General features: G+C 48.1%; 1 long non-coding RNA gene across 1 annotated transcript; it reads right to left on the reverse strand.

The window, feature by feature from the left end:
• Positions 1-4657: 4657 nt before the first annotated feature.
• Positions 4658-9489, reverse strand: LOC111933660 (uncharacterized). Its single transcript, XR_002866821.2, has 4 exons — positions 9337-9489; positions 8496-8637; positions 7990-8080; positions 4658-7846 (listed from the first exon to the last, which is right to left on the reverse strand). It is a non-coding gene; the product is annotated as an uncharacterized LOC111933660 (long non-coding RNA).
• Positions 9490-10097: the final 608 nt, after the last annotated feature.

The raw sequence follows: 10097 nt of genomic DNA on the forward strand, positions 1-10097 counted from the left end.
TTCTATGCTAAAAAAATCTTTTTTTCACCAATCTCTTGACTGCAAGATGTCAGAGATGTACAACAGCAGCACGAAGGCAGAGCTGGTGCTTTCACCCACCCTGTGTGAGATGAGAGGGACCTGGTGGAGGACAGGATGGCTCAGTCAGGGCTGAGGAGCCACACCTTGGCTTTGTGTTTAACCAGGACTGACACATCCCCAGGCTGCAGCTGCCCTCTGCTGCTGAGCCCTGAGCAGGGCTCTGGGGCCCCATCCCATTGCCCTGCAGGCTGCAGCTCATCCCCACACCCGTTCTGGAGGAGGGACACAGCCCTGAGCTGGAGCTGGGCTCTGAATCACACAGAATCACAGAACCACTGGGCTGGAAGAGACCTTTAACATCATCCAGTCCAACCCAGCCCTAACACCTCAATAAACCCTGGCACCAAGTGCCACATCCAATCTGTTTTTAACACCTCCAGGGATGGTGACTCCACCACCTCCCCAGGCAGATGATTCCAGTACTTGATCAGACTTTCAGTGAAGAAAGATTTTAACCTCCAACCTGAATTTCCCTGGGTGCAGTTCGAGGCTGTGTCCTCTGCTGTCACTTGTTTGGAAGAGGAGGCTCAGGCAGGTTAGGAGTCTCCCAGCAGCTGAAGTGTTGGCTTTGCATGGCCAGGCTTTGGCAGGGTGGGAGCTCCAGGGCTGGATTCTGTGAGCAGTTGCTGGAAGCTTCCTCCATGTCCAGCAGAGCCGGCCCTGGCAGCTCCAAGGACGGAGGTGCTGCTGGCCAGGGCTGCTCAGCCACACACGGTGGGGACACCTCGGCCACAACAGAGCTGAGGAGAGAGAAAAGTTCCTGTGCAGCCCTGGCCAGAGAAGGGCAGCGTGAGAAGTGTGAGAGGAACAGCTCAGCAGGCAGCAAGGGCAGGGAGGAAGGGGGACAGGAGAGCTCCAGGCACCAGAGCAGGGATTCCTCTGAGCCCGAGGTGCAGCTGTGCCCCTACAGCCCCTGGAGGGCATGGGGGATGGAGAGATCCATCCACAGCCCCTGGGGATCCACAGGGATCCAGAGATCCATCCACAGCCCCTGGGGATCCATGGGGGATGGAGAGATCCATCCACAGCCCCTGGGGATCCACAGGGATGGAGAGATCCATCCACAGCCCCTGGGGATCCACAGGGATCCAGAGATCCATCCACAGCCCCTGGGGATCCACAGGGATCCAGAGATCCATCCACAGCCCCTGGGGATCCACAGGGATGCAGAGATCCATCCACAGCCCCTGGGGATCCATGGGGGATGCAGAGATGTCCCCACAGCCCCTGGGGATCCATGGGGGATGCAGAGATGTCCCCACAGCCCCTGGGGATCCATGGGGGATGCAGAGATGTCCCCACAGCCCGGGGAGGAGCCCCCAGTGGAGCAGGACAATCCTGGAGGAGCTGGGAGCCCATGGGAGGCCTGTGCTGAGGGGTCCCTGCTCCCAGGCTGGAGCAGCCTGGCCTGGCAGGACTGAGCCGTGGCAGAGTGACCCCAGAGCAGCAGGGCTGGCAGCACTCTCTGCCCCAGGAGGGACTCAGGGGGGAGAAGTTCCTGGAGAAGTCTCCCATGGGAGGGACCCCTGGGGCAGCAGGGAGTGACTCCTCTCCCCGAGCAGCAGGAGAAGCCAGGGGTGAGGAGCTGACCCAAACCCCCCCTCCCTTCTCCTTGCACCACTGGGGGCAGGAGGCAGAGCTGGGAACGAGGGAGGGGTGGCAGGAAGGTGGTTTTAAGGTTTTATTTTGCTTCTCATTATCCTGCTCTGTTTTAGTTATAAAGTAAGTTATAAAGTTAGTTAGTTATCCTGCTCTGTTAGTAATAAAGTCAATTAATATCTCCAATTAGAGCCTGTTTCGCCCGTGATGGTACCTGGTGAGGGATCTCTCTCCCAGTCCTTATCTCAGCCCATGAACCCTTTGTTGTTTTTTCTCTCCCTGTGCAGCTGCAGAGGGCAGTGAGAGGCTTTGGTGGGTGCCCAGAATCCACCCAGGGCCAACCCACCACACACCTGCAGGGAACCTTTGCTCCTTCAGGCTGGGAGATGCCCCTCCCTCTGTGATCTGGGCTGGTAAAGGCTTGCTGATGGAGGAAACTGCAGATTTGGGGTGGACTTGGAGAAATATCCACACATCTGGCCAGTTGCCATTGTTTACCTGGCTGCTCCAGAGCAATCCCGAGGGGAGGTACAGGCTCAGTGAAATGATTTCCCAGGAAATCTAAGGCCAGCATCACAGCCAAGGAACAAACCAGGTCACACTTACTGCAGGTGTGTGAGATGTGTGAGGTGTTCCCTGGGGTCAGGCAGGAGCCCAAAGGCACTTCAAGGCAATGACACCATTTGATTGCTACACCACAACCTACCTGCACAGATTTCGTGTTCCCCTTGGTACAATCCCTGCAGAACCACCCTGCTCTCACCCTTCCCACCCCACACAGGCAGCAGAGGGGTTCATTGAGAGCATCCTGATGGAACAGCACCGTGGGTTTTTAGCAGAGGCTGCTCACACTCCCCCAAACAGCTGAGGCATTCAGTCTCAGGACAATCCTGATTTGTGGCACAAGAATTAAGGCAATCCATCCTGGAGAGAGCTGGCTAGCCAGCAGATGTTCAGGGCCCCTCTCTGGAGGCTGTGTCCACTGTGCTGGAGTCTGAGACACAGAGTGTGTGCCTTTGTTTCTGATACTTAACTCTAAGATCCAGAAAAACACTGAATTTCATAGAACATGAGAATCATGAGCATGTTTTCATGGTGACACATGAAAACAACTGTTAAAGTTAGATAGAAAAAGCAAAAAGTGTGAGTGTGTAGATTGGAGAGTTTTCTTAAGTCACTGAGTGAAAAAGTTAAAGTTTAGAGTTTAAAATAGTTTAGAAAGCAGAAGATAAGATGAAGGGTTTAGAATGTTGTTTCTTTTCCTTCTTCTTTCTTCTTCATGTTCTTCTCCTAGAGGTTTTTAGGTAATAGTAGGTGATTGGATAGAAAATGTCACAGTGCAGCACACAGGTGATGGGTCATTGGGTCATTAAGAAAAATAATATATGTGTCTATTGTTGATTGGATAAGAATGAGTATAAAGATAAAAGAATTTAGTTTGGGGCTATTTTGTGCTTTCAAAGCCAAAGTGAGCCACAGGGCCATTCTGTACCATCAGAGCAAAATGAGCCAGGTTGTGGTGAATTGAGTTTGTGCAGCCAGTCTGGAGAGACCTGCCAGGTTTTGTAATGACCTTCTAATAAACATGAGAAACAAGATTCTAACCAGCTCAGGAGTTTTCTTCAAACCTAGAGAACTGAAATAACTGGGACTCCCCATGAGGGAGGATCCCAAAGGAGCTCAGCCCAAAGGGAACTGAGAAATCCCAGAGGGAAGAAAAATACAGAACAAGTACAGCAGAATCGAGAAAGAGAAAAAAGAAATTAAAAAGAATTTTTTAGAAAAAGTCACGCACTGAAATTCAGAAGTTGTCTCAGGCTGATATTTCAGTAATCAAAACTTCTGTCCTTTAAGATATTTTTTGAAATCTTAGCTTTTCTTTGTTTAAAAAAGAAAAAAAGAAAAATTTTGCACTGATTATGTGATAGTTTCCCCCACTCTAGCTCTGGTTCATTCGAGAGGTTTTCATCTGTTTGAGGTTTTTCACTTTCCTGCAAATTGCTTTTTTGAGCCCTTTTATGTTAGGTGGCTTTTCTCTATTTATAGGAATACACCTGTGCTAAAGGGAAAAGAACTTTCCAGCATTTCAAATAAATGTCTAGCAGTCAGCTTGAAGTGCAAAGCTAGAAGATCATCAACGTAAGTGGTATGATTATATGCAAATGAAGTGCAGGTTGTATTTCCAAAGCCTCTCTAACTCGTGTGTGAAGGTGCTGGGCTGTGCCAGGCAGCCAGAGCAGAGGCAGCCACATGGACTGAGCCACACTAACACTGCATGGCAGGAGGGATTAAGTGTCTCACCACCACTAGGCTCAAACACCTCAACCTCTCTGCACCAGAGGGTGAATTCCACTCTCAGAGAAACAAGCCAGAGTGCTTTTCCCCCTGGGGAGCGAATTGCAGCATCCTCACCTTCTGCAGCATGCAAGGGCCTGAGACCAGGATAAAATTGTTATATTTTAAACATTAAGCATATGCTGATAGCAAGGGCAGATAACCCATGTGCATAGAGGACACAAGCTACAGCTGATTGAATTTCCCCCCATTACTGTTCTCCTCAGGTGCCAGATCCAAGGATGGCCAGTTCCCTGTGAGGCAAGGACCACTTCTGCAGGGGAAAAAGTAAGGGAGTTTGCTCAGTTGTCCTTTCCAAAGGAGGACAGACAAAGGGACATTTTCTTCAGCAGCATAAAACAAAGTTCTCTCTCTCTCAAAGGCCTCAAAGGCTGGCTGTCTCACTGAAATAAAAAGTGTTCAGCCAGGACAGATTAGGAGAGATGAGAACAAAATGAGGCTCATAAAGTAACCCACATGTTACTAAGTTGTTATGATATCAATGCTTACAAATGCATACACATGTATTTTACCATATATACACATGGGGAAAGAGGGCACCACACCAAGAAAAAGTCAAGTTCCACTCTGATTCCTCATGTGATGCCTTTTCCTTGCTCATAAAATTAAGAGCCAGACACAGTTAGGGGATAAAGGGTTTTTATCTTGCTATTTAATAAGGATTCTTATGGTGCAACAATTTGCCAAGGTGGAGCTCGCTGAAATGCACACACTCAATAGATAGTGAACACAATTTTACAGACCTTACAAATTAGCATATTTAACAGAGATACCTTAATGAGAGGCTTGAATGGATAGTGTGATATTCCTCCATCTCAAGGTATTCTTCCCTGGATGGGCCTAATTCTGGTTCACAGGATGTATTTTAGGGGGGACCTTGTTTCTCAAGGCTTCCCAGCCTCCAAGTGTGAGGCCTTTAGGATGTTTGGTCTCCTGGCCTAACAGAATATTAGGTTTATGTTATCAGCCTGCAGGAATTACAGGTATGCATGCTACAAAGCACTGAGAATACATAAAAGGTCTGTCAAAGGGAAGGCAAAAAATCTCCACGGCATCACTTGGATGTGAAGTACCCAAAGATGGCACTGTGGAGCAGCAGTTCCCTGCCAGCACCACTCAAAACTGAATTAGATGTGAGGAGCCCTCTCAGCATTTTCTGCACTCTTTTCCCCTCTTTCTCAGCCACACTCACTGCATTTCCATGGTTCAAACTGGGACTTTGGTGGGACCTGTCTGGACATTTCTGGCAGCAGCAGAGATGTTGACAGCAGTTCCTGTAGCCTCAGGTCTCAGTGGCAGCCTGGGGGACACAGGCTGGGGCCATGGACACACCCTGGCAGAACACTGGGCTGTGATGGAGGAATGGCAGAAACCACACAGAAAACCAAACCAGCCAGCCAGGAGAGCTGTGGTGAGTGCCATCACCCAGGAGAGACAAAACCAGCCTGAGAAACCTCAGCTGGAGCTCAAACAGCCTCGTCCCTGGGACAGGAACCGTTCTGGCCTTGCTGCGAGCGACCAGGACTGCTCCTGCATCCCTGCAGTGCCTTGAGACCTGCTTTGAGAGGTGCCTTATTGGTGCACTGCTCTTAAAATGTGAGCCAAAATGGGAAAGGCACATGAGTGCAAGGATGATGTGCATTAATGAAACAGGGCACAGCTCAGGTCTGGAAAATGTTCCTTTTAAGCAAATCCATGATCTTCATTTGATGCTTATCCATTGCAGTTACAGGCTTGAGTGAGTGGGGCTTTCTTTCCAGAAAAGCCAGTCCCTACCCTGAGGAGGGGTGGATGAGGAAAAGCTGAAGGAAATGGAAAAAATGTACTTTCTGCACAGGTCAGCTCCTTTTCAAAGCAATCCATTCAACAGAAGTGAGTCTTTCAGAAAGTTGTAGCATGGAGAGTGCAGAGAGGCTGCAGATGTGGCAGCCCCCACGCCTGGTGCCAGGCTGGCTGTGGGGAGTACAGGAATGACTGTACAGGACACAAGGGTGCCCTGCAGCTGCTGCTCCTTTCGTGCCCTGGCATCTCTCTGTGCCAGCCTGCAGGGATGCCTGGGCACCTGTACTGATGGCCAGTGCCCAGGCAGTACATGGTGCAATGAAAATGCAATGGAAATCATTTCCATTCTGTGTTCCATTACCTAGCACACTGCAAAGGCTGAGAAGAAACTGTTTTCTATGGGAAAAAAAATCTAGATAATATCACTTATCAGAGTTTATATGGTGAAAATGGGCTAGCATCACACAACTCTGATCTGATCTCTGCCTGTGTCAGGAGAAAGAGTAATGTGCAATAACCACACACTGGCACTGGAGTGGTGAGGCAGGGCAGATTAATGTCCTATTTAACTGCTGCCACAGAAGACTGAGTGCTCAGCAGGCCTGCCAGGAGCTGTGGGCTTCTGCACAGGTGCTGGGTTTGGATCCATACCGCTCTTAACCATTAGTTCCTTCTACTGCTGGTTGTGAAATTAGCAGTGGTTTCACTCAAAGCCTTGGGTTTGTGTGCACCTCCTGCTTCCCCTGGCAGCACCACGGCTCAGTGAGCGTGGCACCTTCAGCAGCAGCAGCCCAGCTCTGCTGAGCAGCCACACAGCTCCCTGAGCTGGCACAGGGGACACTCTGCAGAGCTCCTGGCTGCAGGAAGCTCTGTGTCCATTCCTACACACTTCACTAAGGATGAACTTGCAGCCTGACTGGCTGCTCCTTCCTGCAAAGAGCCAAGAGAAATGCCCAGCCTTTTGCTAAGCCCCCCAGCCCCTTGGGGCACACCCCAGCTGTTCTGTCCCTGCCTAGAGGAAGGCACTGGCTTGAGGCACACGTCCTCACTGGCACCTGGCTGGTACTGGCCATGTCAACTCACGTTTTTGCCTCTGAAAGACCGAACTAAACTGTGGAAAATGAGTTTTTCAGCTGTGGACTGTGGGTATCTGAACTTACTGAGGAGATGGCACCCTGCATGCCTGGTGCTCTGATGGTGAACTACTTCTGAGTCAGACACAGCTGAAGATATTCTGGACTTTAAAGTGTTACTCCCATGATTTTGCTCACTCAACCATGTAAGTGTGAGACTGGCCAGTTCCTCTCATCACACAACCCTGGCAAGCCTTTGTAAGGTTTTTCAAACGTGGAAATAAACCTACCCTCACAGCTGGCCATCTCTACAAAACCTGTACCTTTTGTTCCACCTGGGCTGCCTTGAAGTCTTTGCCTCATCTCCAAGAGGCTGAGTGTGGCTGTTCCTTATAAAATACAGCAGTTCCCACGTTCTCTGGTTCAAGATTTGCAGTCTCCTGAGCTCAAAGAAACTGGTTCCATGAGAAAAAACCCAACCCCTGAGCTATTCAAAGCTGCCAGCTGCACACTTAGGAGAGCTCAGTGTTTGTTAGGCTTTGGCTGTTGTGAAGATGAGGAAGAGAGCACTGAGCAACCCAAAGAGCGTTGGTCTGAAGTGGAAAGTTTCCAGGTAAACAAAACACAGTGCTCCAACCCAAGTGCAAACAGCAATTTTTAAGCCACCAATGAAAATGAAGCTTATTGTTTTAAGCTTGTTCTTTTATTTACTTGTTCCTTAGACAGACACAGTACATCTCCAGAGCACCACAGTACATCTCCAGGTAGGTGAGAGCATCACAAGCTCTTGGCACAGTTTTCTTTTCCAGGGTTTTCCTGCTGGAGTTAGATTAATTCTCCAGGATCTCCCCTCTTAAAAGAAGGCAGCAAATCCCTTTTGGAGAAGCAAGCTGTGGTAGCTTGCTCAGAACAAGACTTGTTGCCTTAACTCACTATGGCCATCCAGTCTTTGAAACCTTCAAGAACACACAAAAATATCAGAAACCATCGAAAACACAGCATAAAAGACACCTCAGGGTCAGGTGTCCAAGTTCACCAGCTTTTAATTCCCCACTGCATGCAGCACTCTTCACAAGGACAAGGACAGTTTGTTACTCACCTCCTAGTTCTCTGCTGAGCAATGTCTTTTCCTGACTCGTTTTACTCTGGATGATTAAGTTCTGTTATCTGAGATGATATTTTACAGCTTTCTGGGAGAACAAATCACACATTCATTCAGAATGGCCCAGAAACACATTGGACCCTTTCCTTGAATTTTGATTTATTTGCATTTGAGCATCCTAATTCTACATCTGAGGCCCAACTCATTCCATTCTGGCCAATAAGTACAAGCAAACACATAATTTAGACATTTGTGAAAGCTGGACCTCAAAGTGCTACCATATCTTTTCCACTTAAAAAGAGCAGGATTCATGCTGGTGTAAAGCAAATGAATGTGGTTTTGCACTGTATGAACATGTTTCCTCTGAAAGAGATTTTGATTCCTTGAAAACAGCAAATGCTGGTGCCTGACTTAGTAAGAACAGCACTTATGGCAACAAGAGGATAAAAAGTAGAGAAAGTTCAGCAAACTTCAAGAAACAAACAAAAAAAAATCCTACTCACCTTTGCCACAAACATGAAAATTCTGGTCATACATTTCCTTTCAGTTGTGTTGGGGTCAGAGATGCAAGATACCTTTATCTGTGGTGCCTGGCTCTGACACCCAAGAGAACACTGAATTTCACATAACACCATGGAGACAGCCCTTAAAGTAGAGAAATTGGGAATGTGAGAGGGTAAATTACATAGAGTGTTCTTAAGTCACTGGGTGAGAAAGTTAAAGGTTTAAGCTGTTTTAGAAAATAAGAGACAAAATGGAGGACTTAGGGCCTTGTCCCTTTCTCCTTCTTCTTTCTTCATCTTCTTCTCCTAAGAGTTTTTGGGTAGTAATGAGTGATTGGATAGAGAATGCCCCAGTGCAGCACACAGGTGTGGGGTCATTGGGTCACTAAGAAAAATAATTTACTTGGCATTTGTTAATTGGATAAACAGACATATAAAAGACCTTGAAGAAGTTCTTTGTTAGCCATTTTGCACCTCTCCATCTTAGTGTTTGTGTCTCCTTGTACCCTGTATATATGTAATATAGATAAGAGAAGAATAAACAACCAAGTCTGAACACAAAAGAACTGTCTCATCATTTCTGTCCTGAGGAAAAGAACCCAGCCACCAGTGTGGCATCCCAACAAGCTGGATTTTGGTTCCTCCAGCCACTATTCATTTGCTAACTGGAACACAATACTGGAAAACCGATAAAGTTGTGTCATGGAGTTACTTTACCTTTAAGGGAGTTGGAGTTGCTGGGAACTGCCTGGAGTCTTTTCTCCTGACCAATTATCGGTCATTGCTGAGAATTGACAGCAGTTTAGGCCATTGAAAAGTGGGATCAACTTGTGAACCCTACCTTAAAGTGTAAAAGCAGAGCTCTCTGGGTTCTCTTTGTTTTCTGGCTGTGGAGGGTGGCGGAGCTCCAGGCCTCCCGTCCCTGCCCAGGCCATGGGGCCGGGTGAGGCCTGGGCCGGGCCTGCCCCGTCTCCCGGCCGGGAGATGGGGGGGCCTGGGGAAGGTTTTCCTCAGGCCTGGGCCGGGCCAGGCCGATCTCTGGCTCGGCTGCAGGTTTTGCTGTAACTACATTCACTAGAAACTGCCCAGTGAAGAAAGAGGGAGGCCTTGGACTTGCAGTGGGCTGGAGCAGCGACTACACGCTCTAGAGCAGCCATGAGGAACTTTCCATCGCAGACGGCTCCAGCTCCTGTTCGGCAGAGATCCCTAAACCATCTACAAAGCCTGGGCAAGATTTTAATGCTTTCATTACCCAGATGAGACTTGCGGATTAATCTTTTTATCCAGAGAGAGAGAAAGAGAGAGATCAACATGAAAAGAGACTTTATAAACTACCAGTGACAGGAAAGAAAGGAAGCTTCAGGAAAGGTAGAGAATTAAGAAGATGCTTTAATTAAGCTGAAATATCTCTCTGTTAAAACTATGGAGATGGACAATGAAGTCCTGAAAAGAACTCCTTTAATTCATGATACAGTATCTAGGGAGGAATAGTGTTCAAAGTGTAAATTTTGAGTAAAAAGTAGAGTAATTATGGTATAGTGAAGTGCTGGGAGATTTGAAGCCTTGAGAGGCAATGAGAAAACTGTTTTCTGGTGAAGCTCG

This window comes from Cyanistes caeruleus, chromosome 10 (genome assembly GCF_971803275.1).
Source record: "Cyanistes caeruleus chromosome 10, bCyaCae1.hap1.1, whole genome shotgun sequence".
NCBI classification, from domain to species: Eukaryota; Metazoa; Chordata; class Aves; order Passeriformes; family Paridae; genus Cyanistes; species Cyanistes caeruleus.